The sequence below is a fragment of the Amblyraja radiata genome, chromosome 32 (assembly GCF_010909765.2).
Source record: "Amblyraja radiata isolate CabotCenter1 chromosome 32, sAmbRad1.1.pri, whole genome shotgun sequence".
NCBI lineage: Eukaryota > Metazoa > Chordata > Chondrichthyes > Rajiformes > Rajidae > Amblyraja > Amblyraja radiata.
Window position 1 is genome coordinate 6,485,052 of NC_045987.1, and position 15,381 is coordinate 6,500,432.

Sequence of the window (15,381 nt, forward strand, 5' to 3'; positions counted from 1 at the left end):
ACCTCGGTAAAAGTGACGATATATAAAATAGAACTAAAAGAAAAACTAATATCATTCAGCCAGAGTTTTACAGTGAAATGTCTCGACACACTGACACAGTACTTCTGCGTTCATAATGCTTATTGAGTACATTGCCCTTCATTTTAACATCACCAAGACGTTGAGACTGAGAAATTAAAGTGTGTCTTGGAGTAGAGTCTCCACACTAAAGGGCCTGTCCCACTGTACGAGCTAATTCAAGAGCTCTCCCGAGTTTCCCCTGATTCAAACTCGGAGAATTACGGTAATAGCCACTCGTAGGTACTCGGGGCTCTCGTGGACATCACGAGCTTACCGCGTTTCCCGAGTACCTGCCGTTAGCGTTACGAGCCGCTAAGAGACGTCCCGAGCTCCGACGTACCCGCTACGTACATTCTGCGTACTTACCATGAGTTTGATTTTTTTTTAAACTCGGGAGAGCTCTTGGGTAAACTCGTATAGTGGGACAGGCCCTTAACTCTGTTTGAACACTAACTCCAATTCACTGGATAGACTGATTTGTTTATATGGATGATGTGTTTAAATGGGAAGTTAGGGCGTGTGGTTTGTTAGATGGGCAAATTTGTCCATAACTTGATTCTACTGAATTGTGAATTCATATTTTTGCTTAATATTTTGCTTGGGTAGCTTACAACCCAGCGTAATGAACATTGAAGGTAAACCCAAAATGCTGGAGTAACTCATCAGGACAGGCAGCATCTCTGGATAGAAGAAATGGGTGATGTTTCGGGTCGAGACCCTTCTTTAGACTGAGAGTGGGGGGGGCGAGGGAGACACAGAGATAAGGAAGTGTAAGGTGTGAAAACGAGATATCAAAGGGGATGAGAATCAGAACGAATACAATATACCTTCAGTCTGAAGGAGGGTCCCAACCCAAAACGTCGCACATCCTTTACCTCCAGAGATTCTGCCTGACCCGCTGAGTTACTCCAGCATTTTGTGTCTGTATCTGGAACAAAGATAGGGTTGGAGGGTCATTTCTCTTTAATTGTTCGGGAAGATTGATTGAGGTGCGTTTAAAGCGCTGCAGTATCTCCCGTGTAAACTAGCATCTGTGGTGCAACACTCTGTGTCTACCTGTTGTGAATTCTTTAAGTTCAGTAAGTGGAAAAACGGAATGGAGCCCGATTCAGATGTACAAGGGAGCCAGCGGGCTGCTCCATTGACAATGTTCCTCGTTAGATGAAGTCACAAGGCTTTGCTGAGGACACTTGCTGACCTCCCGCTGAACTCCCTGCCATCGCTCGATCTGGTGCCTGCTTTCTTTGACTTCTCTTTTTTGCAACGGAGCCAAAGGGAACAGTCACAAGGCTGGTTGGAGCTTCTCGCTGAAATATCTCACAGACATCCCGTCTCCTTGAGAGGGGAAGTGTCAGGGGATTGCTCTGAACTCTGGTGTGGAGGGAAGGTTTTGTACGGGGCAAGGTTGAATTTGGCTGCCATGCTGCGATGAGATGCTTGCCTCTCTTGCCCATCTGTCCTCCTTCCCACCTCCCATAAACCTGGTACAATCTGCCCACATCTCAGGTTCATATCTCTGGGATTGCTCGGCTCCTGCTGCCCAGTTCAGTTTAGTTTATTGTCACGTGTACCGAAGTACAGAGAAAAAGCTTTTGTGGCGCGCTAACCAGTCAGCGGAAAGACAACACATGATTACAAGCCTCCAACATTTTCGCCACCTCCAACGGGATCCCACTATTGGCCACATCTTCCCATCTCCACCCCTTTCTGCTTTCCGCAGAGACCGTTCCCTCCGCAACTGCCTGGTCAACTCGTCCCTTCCCACCCAAACCAACCGCTCCCCAGGTACTTTCCCCAGCAACCGCAGGAGATGCAACACCTGTCCCTTTACCTCCCCCCCTCGACTCCATCCAAGGACCCAAACAGTCTTTCAAGGTGAGGCTGAGGTTCACTTGCACCTCCTCCAAACTCATCTATTGTATCCGCTGTTCCAGGTGTCAACTCCCATACATCGGCGAGACCAAGCGCAGGCTTGGCGATCGTTTCGCCGAACACCTCCGCTCAGTCTGTCTTAACCTACCTGATCTCCCGGTGGCTCAGCACTTCTGCTCCCCATCCCATTCCCAACTTTTAGTCTCTATTTTTTAAGGTCTGCTGCAATTTGTTCATCAGTTTCATAAGTTATAGGAGGAAAATTAGGCCATTCGGCCCATCAAGTCTACTCCGCCATTCAATCACGGCTGATCTATCTTTCCCTCTCAACCCCATTCTCCTGCCTTCTCCCCGTAACACCTGACACCCGTACTAATCAAGAATTTGTCAATCTCCGCCTTAAAAATATCCATTGACCTGGCCTCCACAGATTCACCACCCTCTGACTAAAGTAATTCATCCACATCCCATTTCTAAGGGTGCATCCTTTTATTCTGAGGCTATGTCCTCTGTTCCTAGACTAATGGAAGTGATACGGCTGCGGCTCGCCTGCAGTCTGTCTGTTTTTACTTTTTTGTGTTGTTTTTTTGTCTAGTTTAGTAAATATTTTGGTTATTAGGTGGTGTTATGTGTGTGGGAGGAGGGTGAAACAGGGCTTTCTGTCTCTCCCTTCGGGGGAATGCGACTTTTTTGTCGTATCCCCCTTCTCTTCCCCCGCCTGCGCTGAGGCCTAATGGCGGAGCTGGCGGCCTCCAACCTGCGACCGACCTCGAGGGTCCGGAGGTAGAGCCAGCCAGGACTCACCAACGCGAGGCTGGCCGTCTTCGAGCTGTGGCGACGTCCGGGCAGCTCCGGCGCTCCGGTGAGGGCGGACGGCGCGGGGCTGAGACACTCCCGTGTAGGCGGCGCAGCTACCGGCTGGAAGGCGCTCCGGTGAGGGCGGACCGGCTCCCGGCAGGAAGGTGCTCCCGCGGGGCGGAGACGGTGCTCCGGTGGCTGAGGCGGCGTTCTGGCGGCGGCGACCTGGATCCGGGGCTCGGCCGCGGGCCAGTGGACGACATCGTCGGGAGCTCGCAGGTCACAGGCTGGTGCCTGTTTTCCGGAGCTCCCGTTGCAACAGCTGTGTCCGCTGGACTGGAGGGCGGCAGCTTCGACCACCCCCGGGCCGCGGAGCTTGAACCGCGGGACTGATACCATCGCCCGGTGGGGTATCGCCTCGGCGCAGAGGGAGAAGAGGTGGGAAGAGACAGTAACTCTAAGACTTTTGCCTCCATCACGGTGAGGAGGTGTTTGGTGAACTCACTGTGGTGGATGTTAATTTGTGTTTATTGTGTGTTGTTATTATTACATGTATGGCTGCAGGCAACAACATTTCGTTCAGACCGAAAGGTCTGAATGACAATAAAGGAAATCTAATCTAATCTAATCTGGTGGAAACATCCTCCCCACGTTTGATGCTAAATTAAAATTTTGAAGAAATGTCAGACGAGTGTGGAATAGAATCGAGTCGAGTCAGCGTTTCTGGTCGACGATCTATTTAGGATCTTCTGCAAGAATCTTGGCTGAATCTTCTCAGATGGAAATGGTTGAGTGCTTCACGTTCCATGGCGTTAATAAGATCTGCCATGGACTAACCACATTGAAGTGACAGCCAAGGAGGCACACAAACGCCTCCACTTCCATTGAAGACTGAGGAGATTTGCCCTGCCTTCAATCGGGTTGCATCACAACTTGGTTTGGGAGCAGCTCTGCCCAAGGCCGACAGAAATTGCAGAGACTTGTAGATGTGGCCCAGACCATCACACAGACTGGACATCCCACCATTGACTCACTTCACTCTGCCTCTGAAAAGCAACCAACATAATCAAAGACTTATCCCACCCTGTCATTCCCTCTTCTCTCTGTCCCCATCGTGCAGAAGATGAAAGAGGACACCACCAGACTCGGGAACAGCTTCTTCCCCTCTGTTATCAAGCTTCTGAAAGGTCTTTCCATAAATGAGAGTACTTTCCAATTCACATCGAACCCATTGTGGACATTGGACCTTGTCTATGGAACTGATGCGCTACAATGCTGAGATCTACATTCTGCACTCTGTATCTTCCCTTTTGCTCTGCCTACTGTACTCGAGTTTGACCTGATTGTATTTATATGTAGTATTATCTGATCTGATTGGATACCTTGCCAAACAAAAAGCTTTTTCACAATACCTTGGAACATGTGACAGTAATAAATGTAAACGTAGACCTCAGTACATTTTCAGCTAGGCCATGTCCTTCCGCCACATTCTCCCATCCAACCCACACCTCCTCATCTCCCAACATCCACTGCATCCTCTCCATGCCTGCACTTGCGTGATTGGAATGCAGAGGACCCATCATGTCGTGAAGCATTCTGACTCCAGCACCATGGTCTTGCTGCCCTGACCATTGAAACGCCCACAGAAGCTCCAACAATTGCCAAAGTCTGCTCCAGATACGCTGATTGTAAAAGCCGTAAGGAATGATAAGGAAAATAATTTTGGAGTTTAGAGATGCAGCGCAGAAACAGGCCCTTCGGCCCACCAAGTCTGCCCCATCCAGTGTTCACCCCGTACACTAACACTACCCTGCACACTAGGGACAATTTACAATTTCTGCCAAAGCCAATTAACTTACATACCTGCACATCTTTGGAGTGTAAAGGGCCTGTCCCACCAGCATGCGACTCCATGCGGCAAGCGCGACCTAACGTGGTCGCTTGAGCCGTACGGCCTCGAGGGGCCGGTCCCACTTCGATCGCCGGAGCCGTATGGAGTTGTGCGGAGCTGGTCCCGACATCGCGCGGGACTCCGAAAAACTGACCGTGTTCAAAAATTTCGCGCGGCAGCGGCCTGCCGGCCCGCAGCCACCTCGACACCGTACGTCACGCGTGAACTTCCCGCGGACTTTGCTTGAACTTCATGTCACTCACTCGACCTCCGCGCGGCCCCCGCTTCTGATTTGGTCGCGCTTGCCGCATGCAGTCGCATGCTCGTGGGACAGGCCCTTAAGGGGAAACCGGGGCACCCGTAGAAAACACACATGTTCACAGGGAGAACGTACAAACTCCGTACAGACAGCACCCGTGGTCAGGATTGAACCCTGGTCTCCAGTGCTGTAAAAGGCCTGTCCCACTTTCACAACCTTTTTTACTCGTGGACATTTTCCATCAGGCTAGAAAAAACGCCCCGACCTACAGTGCTACGATGCCACGAGTGCCTACGACTAGCATCACGGCCTACCTACGGCCCTGTGACAGCCATGCTGCGAGTATGAGTCAAGGGCAAACTCGGCAGAGGTCGTGAAAGTGGGACAGGCCCTTAAGTCAGCAACTCTACCGCTGCACCACAGTGTTGCCAAGTTGACCTAAAATATATAAAACGTTTAAAATTACAAGAAAAAATAAGGCTGACCAAAAGTATCTAAAATATTTAAATAATTTGAAGCATTCAATAATAAAAGTATATAGTAGTTACATTGCTCACTGCATCCTAATACAATTCTGTTGAAATCATCGCCTTCGCAGATCCTGGTGTCGAATCCAAGAATTTTAAATAAGGGGATCTCACCAAGACTGGGATCCGCCTTCCAAATCTGTCAGAAAGGCCAGGACTTTTTTTGTTTTTGAATGTGTATTCATTCGTAGATGTCTTGAACTCGCTGCCGTGTGTGCTGCCAAATGGTTCTGGTTTTGTTCAGAATGACCAGGTTTAGCCAGCGAGGTCTGGCCCGATGTCGAGTTCCTCTTCCACTGCCTTCATCTCCACGGCAACGTATTTGGCCAGGACCCTTCACCCACACAGTGCATCCTTTCACTTGCCTTCAGAATCGACGATCTGTGTGTGAACACCTTCCACCCGCCTCTGATCTTCTCTGGATCATGATGAAAGGCCGTCGACCTGAAACAGTTTTTCTCTGTTATTGCTCCACGACCTGCAGAATATTTCCAGCCATTTCTTTATTTTTAAATGTGCAGAAAGGGACTGCAGGTGCTGCTTTAAATCGAAGATAGACACAAAATGCTGGAACAGCTCAGAGGGTCAGGCAACATCTCTGGAGAAAAGGAATAGGTGATGGAAGGAGGATCTTGGCCCGAAACGTCTCCTATCCCTTTTCTCCAGAGATGCTGTCTGACCTGCTGATTTACTCCAGCTGTTTGTGTCTATCTTTTTCAAAAGATTTGGATTCAGATTCAGATTCAGATTCAACTTTAATTGTCATTGTCAGTGTACAGTACAGAGACAACGAAATGCAGTTAGCATCTCCCTGGAAGAGCGACATAGAATATGATTTCAATAAATAAATCTATTTACATGCATACAGTCATAGTGTTTTTCCTGTGGGAGGAGTGTCCGGGGGGGGGGGGGGGGGGGGGGGGGGTGATTGGCAGTCACCGGGGTACATTGTTGAGTAGTGTGATCTATGGCATCCGCAGATTTTGTGCTTTCATCGCATTGTTTGTTGTTGCACAATTGTGCAATTAGACCTTCATTAGACACTGATTGTTTCACGATTTTCTGATTTCTACCAATGGAGAAGTTTGATTACTACGCAGTCTCGACCCGAAATGTCACCCATTCCTTCTCTTCGGAGATGCCCCACTGAGTTACTCCAGCTTTTTGTGTCTATCTTCGGTTTAAACCAGCATCTGCAGTTCCTTCTTGCACAGTAATGCAATGCCTTGCTCAGTCCCTGCGGTCAAGACGTGGAGAGTGAAGGGCCTGTCCCACTGTACGAGGTAATTCAAGAGTTCTCCCGAGTTCTCCCCTGATTCGAGCTCATGTAACGTACGTAGCGGGTACATAGGAGCTCGTGGATGTCACGTAGCGGCTCGTACGAGTAACGGTAGGTACTTGGGAAATCCGGTAAACTCTTGACGTTTCTTTCAACACTGTGGAAAATGTCCACGAGTAAAAAAATACTCGTGATGAAAAAAATGGTTACTTTTTACTCGTGCGAGCCCCTACGTACCCGCTACGTACATTACACGAGCTCGAATCAGGGGAGAACTCTTGAATTACCTCGTACAGTGGGACAGGCCCTTTAGTTTGCTCACTGTCCTGCTGCATTTAGATCAGACTCCGCTGCAGAAGCACGCTTGCTAATTGAATGATTTTTAACAGCTTTGCCCGCAATTTAATTGGATCCTTTTCATCTTTATTGACCTGGAAGTGAAGCAGAACAGAAGAATTGCGGCCCCCAGGTGTAATGCACACAGTACCTCACTCATCGCATTAGTTCTGCACTGGTGCTTGCACAGAATACCGTCTAAGCCTGCCACGGGTAGTGGTTGTGATGAGCTCGAATGGCTTCCCCGTATGTATCCCCTGAATGCGAGGGCTTAGTTAAAGTGGACTAAGCAATATTTTCTGAGGCCACGTCATATGAATAGGTTGGATTTGGAGGAGGAGTGGGGCTTTTGTCTGGGGAACGGGAAGTTTGGATCATGGTGGGATCATCGTTGCATTTTGCACATGTTCATCTACCCCACAGCCAACAATGGAGCATTGTGGGTTCCACATCTCCTTGATCATCATTGCCTTTTGCACATGTTCATCTACCCCACAGCCAACAATGGAGCATTGTGGGTTCCACATCTCCTTGATCATCGTTGCATTTTGCACATGTTCATCTACCCCACAGCCAACAATGGAGCATTGTGGGTTCCACATCTCCTTGATCGTCATTGCCTTTTGCACATCTTTCATTCATTTGTCCTATTTACCTTCCGTGTCTCATATTTTCCTTTCTCCTGACTCTCAGCTAGGCACGAGGAAGAGAGGTCTTGGCCCAAAGCGTCACATATTCCTTTTCTCCAGAGATGCTGCCTGACCCGCTGAGTCACTCCAGCTTCAGGGGAATATATTAATGGGTGCAGCAGGGGAATAGAAACATAGAAAATAGGTGCAGGAGTAGGCCATTCGGCCCTTCGAGCCTGCACCGCCATTCAATATGATCATGGCTGATCATCCAACTCAGTATCCTCAGAATGCAGCACTTAAATGCCCCTAATGCCCAGTCATGTCTATTTGACATCACTGACTACTTGGCAGTCTGAAGAAGGGTCCTGACCCGAAACATCACCCATCCTTTTTCTCTAGAGATGCTAGCTGACCCGTTGAGTTACTCCAGCTCTTTGAGTCGATCTTTGATGTCTATTTGACCCTGTCCTCGCATGGGTCTGCTGCTGCAGTCTTGCAGCACTGTGGTGATGTCTGCATTGCTGCAGTCAGCCCGGGTTCCAGGGCGGAGAACTAAGCAAGAACAGGGCAGCACTGTGGCGCAGCAGTAGAGTTGCTGACTTACAGCATCAGAGACCTGGATTAGCCACAGACCCCCTCTTCTTTATTCTCATTGCATTTCTTCCTCCCTCAATGCTTTTACTGTTAGTACCTCAGTGTGACCAATCCCTTTGTTCATCTCCGCTCTCTGCCATGAAATGTAAACACTGCTGACAAGATCACCATTTACCTCCCATTGAAGATAGACACAAAAAGCTGGAGTAACTCAGCGGGTTACTGAGAAAAGGAATAGGTGATATTTCGGGTCAAGACCCTTCTTCAGTGTAAACCAGAGTCTGTACTTCCTTCCTACACATTTACTTCCCATTCTTTATTTCCCGGAGATGGTGGAGATAATGCTTTCCATCTTGAGTAGAAAGGAACTGCAGATGCTGGTTTACACCGAAGATAGACACAAAAAGCAGGAGTAACTCAGTGGGACAGGCAGCATCTCTGGACAGAAGGAATGGGTGATGTTTCGGGTTGAGACCTTTCTTCAGACTCTATAAAATAGATGGAAGACAAAAGTGCTGGAGAAACTCAGCGGGTGCAGCAGCATCTATGGAGCGAAGGAAATAGGAAACATTTCTGGCCAAAACCCTTCTTCAGACTGATGTGGGGAGACGAAAGGAGAAAGGAGAAAGGAAGAGGATGAGCTGGAGGGCTGAGGGAGAGCTGAGAAGGGGAGGAGACAGCAAGGGCTACTGGAAATTGGAGAAGTCAATGTTTATGCTGCTAGGGTGCAGACTGCCCAAGCGGAATATGAGGTGCTGCTCCTCCAATTTCCGTTGGTGCTCACTCTGGCCATGGAGGAGGCCCAGGACAGAAAGGTCGGATTTGGAATGGGAGGGGGAGTTGAAGTGCTGAGCCACCGGGAGATCAGCTTGGTTAATGCGGACTGAGCGGAGGTGTTCAGCGAAACGATCGCCAAGCCTACGACTGACATCTATAAAATAATGTCAGTCGATAGTCTATCTCCTGTGATGGAGATGGTGAGATCAGAAAAGATGGTAGGGAGATGATCCAAGTGAGTTTGAGTGCAGGATGGAAATTAGTAGTGAATAAGCATCCAGAGATGCTGCCTGACCCACTGAGTTACTCCAGCATTTTGTGTGTATCTGTGATGCTGCCTGTTACCTGGCTGCAGTCCAAGTGGTTACACGCTGTTGTAAACGAGGAGCTTGTATTACTTTTACACCTCATTGATTAAGGGGATATCCATATAAAGGGGATTGATCGCATGAAATTGAATCTGCATTCTCTCTTAGCCAGCCTATCAACCTGCCATCGTTGATTATTGTGGAATGAACACAATCCCGACCTCGCCTATCCATGTTCTCCAGAGATGCTGCCTGACCCGCTGAGTCGCTCCAGCACTTTGTGTGTTTTTTTTGTTGTATACCAGCATTTGCAGTTCCGTGTTTCTCCATTACCTGTCCAGGGTGACCACGGTGGTGCAGCGGTAGAGTTGCTGCCTTGCAGCGCCAGAGACCCGGGTTCAATCCCGACTGCGGGCGCTCTCCGTACGGAGTTTGAACGTTCTCCCCCCTGACCGCGTGGGTTTTCGCCGAGATCTTCAGTTTCCCCCCGCACTTGTAAGTTTATTGGCTCGGAATAATTGTAAATTGTCCCTTGTGTGTGTAGGATAGTGCTAGTGTGCGGGGTGCACCGGTTGGCACGGACTGGGTGGGCCGAAGGGCCTGTTTCCGCGCTGTATCTCTAAACTAAACTAAAAGACATAATAGTTTTCATGGAATACTTAATTACTGAGAAAGAGAGAGAGAGAGAGAGAGATGAGTAAAGAATTAATGTGCATTTTTGCAGCTTCTTCCATGACTTCAAAGGTCCAACAGTGTTTCACCACCAGTGATGTACAGGTGATCCCCTCTCCCCCTCTATATTGCAGCTGATCAGGCAACTCTTCTTGAGTCTGAAGAAGGGTTTCAACCCGAAACGTTGCCTGTTTCCTTCGCTCCATAGATGCTGCCGCACCCGTTGAGTTTCTCCAGCACTTTTGTCGACCTTCGATTTTCCAGCATTTGCAGTTTATTCTTAAACAGGCAACACAAATTGCTTGTTGCAGAATTCACAAATCACGACCCAAAATGTTGAGATCTGGAATAAAAATTTGCTCTAACAGAATTACAATGTAAGAATCTGTACATAAACTCGTTTATTTATTTTCCAGCCCTTGTTTTTTTGAAGCGAACACACAGATGATGCTTCAGTAAATAGTGATATGGACTGTTTTCTTGGAATACACCCCCCCACCCTCATAATGCACGGTATTCCTGTTCTTTTATTTAAGTTAGTGGCTGTTGAAATCATAGAGGCTGCACGACCAACAATTATTCACGAGGAGGTCGGCTATTTGTGAGATGCTTCTTGAGATTAATTGAGTTAAGATTTGGAAATTATTGTTGAATAATTCCATTCCTGACCCTACACTGGTAAGAAAGTTAAACATTAAGCGACTTAGATCATTAGATCAAGGATATTATCTTCAGTGGTGATGTCCTGGGTTTTTTGTTGATTGGCCTCTGACAGCCACAGCCATGTGACTCTCTGCTTCCCAATGATCTCAGTTACTCCTGGGAGCCCTGGTGTCATGTTGTGTTGACGTCAAACTCCTGGGCTGTTCATACATACAATCCTTCCATCAATGGCCATTTCAGGCCTGTGATGAAATCTGGAACTATTCTGCTCCAGTTAAATACAAACCAAGCATTGATGTACTGGAACTAAGCACAGAAGAAGGGTCTCGACCCGAAACATCACCTATTCCTTTTCTCCAGAGATGCTTGCTGTCTGACCCACTGAGTTACTCCAGCTTTTTGTGTCTGTCTTCAGTTTAAACCAGCATCTGCAGTTCCTCCCTACACAAGTATTGATGAATGTCCACTGCAGGAATCAGCCTGGAAAGAACCCTCGCTGTAAATGAACCAAGGGGCGGGGAGATGGTGTCTGTTAATGCCGACTGTGCGCTGTAACATGTTCCCGATGTTGGGGGGAGTCCAGAACCAGGGGCCACACACAGTTTAAGAATAAGGAGTAAGCCATTTAGAACGGAGACGAGGAAACACTTTTTCACATGGAGAGTGGTGAGTCTGTGGAATTCTCTGCCTCAGAGGGCGGTGGAGGCAGGTTCTCTGGATGCTTTCAAGAGAGAGCTAGATAGGGCTCTTAAAAATAGCGGAGTCAGGGGATGTGGGGAGAAGGCAGGAACGGGGAACTGATTGGGGATGATCAGCCATGATCACATTGAATGGCGGTGCTGGCTCAAAAGGCCGAATGGCCTACTCCTGCACCGATTGTCTATTGTAACTCAGTAAGGGGAATGAATATGAACTAGTTTATCCGAAAGCCGTGTGGGAAGAAATGCAGCGTTGGGGGAGGAGGGGAGGGGGGGGGGGATTAAACCAGTGGGAGTTCACAGGGTAGGGAGCCACAGAGCTGCCGGCTCAACACACGGTGCACCTTGGACGGTCCCGGTACTTTACTCCGCCTTCACCGCTACCGCAACTGGAAGCGCCAGCTCGTTGGGTGACTGGTTGGGCGATGCAACGGGTGCCGGGAGGCATGCATGGCCAGGGAGGCGCAGCTGCAGTGGCGTTGCATGCCACTGTGTCTGCATCTACCACCCCGGGACCTCGCTTTGTTGCAGCCGCTGCAAACCCGTGGCCAATGCGACGCTCTTCAAGATGGTTGCTGCTCGCTCACGCTCTCTCCCACCGCCGCCTTTCTGCTTCACTGCACCACACCCGACAGCCACCACCACGATCGGAGCCCTCGATCCGCTATAACCAAAAAAACCACATAGAGGTCAATAATAACCAGGGTAGACTGTATACGGTAAGGGTGAGAAGATAATCCTCGTACATGTGGTTTGTCAATGTAGTTTGTCAATGTGGTTGAGGGTGAGTGGAAGCAACAACACCACATGTCTGAAGAAGGGTCTCGACCAGAAACGTCACCTATTCCTTCTCTCCATAGATGCATCCTCACCCGCTGAGTTTCTCCAGCATTTTTGTCTACGTTCGAAAAATTCTATATCACCAAAGGAATGCTGGAAAAAAATGGGGAGAATGAAATGCACTAGCTGGATAAATGAAAATTGGACACAAAGCAATCCTCTGAATTGGAGGTCGAACACACAACAGCGCAGTGCAGGAATAGATCCCTCAGCCCACAATGTCTGTGCCAACTATAATGCCAAAATAAACTAATCTTATATCCCTGCACATGATCCATATCCTTCCATTCCCCTCATATCCATGTCTATCCAAAAGCCTCCTGGGCGCTACTAACATATCTGCCTCTATAACCATCTCACCACTCTCTCTGTTTAAAAATAAAGTTTCCCCTGCACAACTCCTTTAAACTTTGCCGCCCACTCTCATCTTAAAGTCTGAAGAAGGGTCTCGATCCGAAACGTCACCTATTCCTTCGCTCCATAGATGCTGCCTCACCCGCTGAGTTTCCCCAGCATTTTTGTCCACCTTAAAGTTATGCCCTTTAGTCTTTGACATTTTCACCCTGGTGAAAAGGTTCTGACTATCTACCCTCTCCACGCTGCTTGGCATTTAACATACTTTTCTGCATAAAGGTAGAGAAATGAAGGAAGTCGGTGATGGGAAGTTGAAGTTGGAGAAGAAATGAGCAGTGGTAAGAGAAGGAGATTAAAGTGTTGATGCAGTCGCCAATGTACTGGGGAACCGGATAAGGGAGGGGGATTGGCGACGTCGTTTCTTGGACTCCTTTGTGGAGAGAAAAAAACTGATGCAAAAATTTCAGGTCAATGACCTCCCCTCATCACTGGGAAAAGCTGGAAATTAAACAGCTCTGCAGTTGCAAAATAGTTATGGGTTGGGGGTGGGGAAAGAGAGCTGAAGTGAAAGTCTGGTCGGGTGAGAACGATGGGAGACTCATTGAGGACGGACACAAAATGCCGACTAACTCAGCGGGACAGGCAGCATCTCTGGGGAGAAGGAATGGGTGACGTTTCGGGACGGGACCCTTCTTCAGGCTAGCGTCGGGGTTAAGGGAAACGAGAGATTAAGGGAAATGAGGAGGATACTGAGTTGGATGATCAGCCATGATCATATTGAATGGCGGTGCAGGCTCGAAGGGCCGAATGGCCTACTCCTGAACCTATTTTCTATGTTTCTATGAGAGATATAGATGGATGTGGAGGAGATAAAGAATGAATGAATGAAAGATATGCAACAAAAAAAAGTGACTTTGGTAAAGGAAGCAGACCATTGTTAGCTGCTTGCTAGGTAAGAACGAGAAGCTGGTGCATCTGGGGTGGGGGAAGGATGGAGAGAGAGGAATGCAGGGGTTACTTGAAGTTAGAGAAATCAGTATTCATACCACGGGATTGTTAAATTGATGCAAGAGTTGGTGATGCCAGCTGAAAGATTGTGGTAAAGACACGGGAGTAACAAAAGACATCTGGAGGGAAGTGTAATGAGGAAGAGACAAACGCTGAACATTTGAAACAGATTGGAAAAAACACTGAATGCCAGAAGTAGTTTAGTTTAGAGATGCGGCATGGAAACAGGCCCTTCGGCCCATCTAGCCCGTGCTGTACACACTCGGGACAATTTACAATTATACCGAGCCAATTAGCCTACAAACTGGCACGTCTTTGGCGTGTGGGAGGAAACTGGAGAAAACCCACGTGGTCTGTGGAATTCTCTGCCTCAGAGGGCGGAGGAGGCAGGTTCTCTGGATGCTTTCAAGAGAGAGCTAGATAGGGCTCTTAAAAATAGCGGAGTCGGGGGATATGGGGAGAAGGCAGGAACGGGGTACTGATTGGGGATGATCAGCCACGGTCACATTGAATGGCGGTGCTGGCTCGAAGGGCCGAATGGCCTACTCCTGCACCTATTGTCTATTGTCACGGAGAGAACATACAAACTCCATACAGATAAGCATCCGTAGTCGTGATTGAACCTGGGTCCCTGGCGCTGTAAGGCAGCAACTCTGCCGCTGCCCCTAGTAGTTGGAGATTTATGGAGTTCAATGTCAATAGTTGAAGTGTTCTTCCTCCAGGTTATATTGAGCTTCAGTGGGACGTATCAGAACAGGGTGCAGACTTCAAGCTCAAACTGAATGAAACTGATGGGACTGTTTGTGGTTGGCATATACTTGATGGTCCAAATGGTGGCCTTGTGTATCATAAGGAGAAATGAGAAACTAATTCTCCATCTCACTCCTCCTCTGGCCTCTTGTCTTTGACCTCCTACGGTATTGCATTACTCCAATGAAGTTCGAGGAACAGCAGCTGAACTTTGACTGAGCATGTTTGAACCTTCTTGGGGTCGACTACAAAACAGGCAGCTTTGAATCATCAGCATTTCCTATTCCAGATTTCCAGCATTCCTAGCACATGCTTTTAAGTAATTTCAGATGATTATTCAACATTTTCATCTGTAGGCTTGTATTAACTTGTACTGTCAACCTTTCCATTATTTAATCCCTCCTGCCTTCCACTATATCACAGAACATGAAACCTGTTCATCTGTACTTACGTGCAGTTCTGAGAACAAGCCACTGTCTTAAAATATTAACTGTGCTCCCAGCCACCATAGATACTGTACTGTGCGACAAGGGACTGCACATGGTGGGATCTTGAGCAAAAAAACACAAAGTGCTGGAGTAACTCGGCTGGTCAGGCGGCATCTGTGGAGGGAAATGAACAGATGGTATTAAGGAGGATAGACACAAAATGCTGGGGTAACTCAGTGGGACAGGCAAAAAGGAATGGGTGACGTTTCGGGTTGAGACCCTTCTTCAGAAGGCATGCAATCAGTGGCTCGGGACCTTTCTTTAGACGGATGTAGTTGGAGGGAGAATGCTGGGTAAGAGAGGTGGGGGTGGGACAAGCCTGCCAAATGGTAGGTTGACACGAAATGCTGGAGTAACTCAGCGGGACAGGCAGCATCTCTGGAGAGAAGGAATGGGTGATGTTTCGGGTCGAGGCCCTTCATCAGTCTGAAGAAGGGTCCCGACGAGAAACGTCACCCATTCCCTCTCTCCAGTGATGCTGCCTGTGAGTAACTGAGGTACTCCAGCATTTTGTGTCTACCTTTAATTTAAACAAGCATCTGCAGTTCTTTCCGACCCAAGTGGTAGGTTGATGC

General features: G+C 48.3%; 1 protein-coding gene across 2 annotated transcripts in view; it reads left to right on the forward strand.

Annotated features, from left to right (window-relative positions):
- rxra (retinoid X receptor alpha) overlaps window positions 1-15,381 on the forward strand; it is a 112,819-nt gene that overhangs the window by 13,334 nt on the left and 84,104 nt on the right. The window lies entirely within an intron of this gene.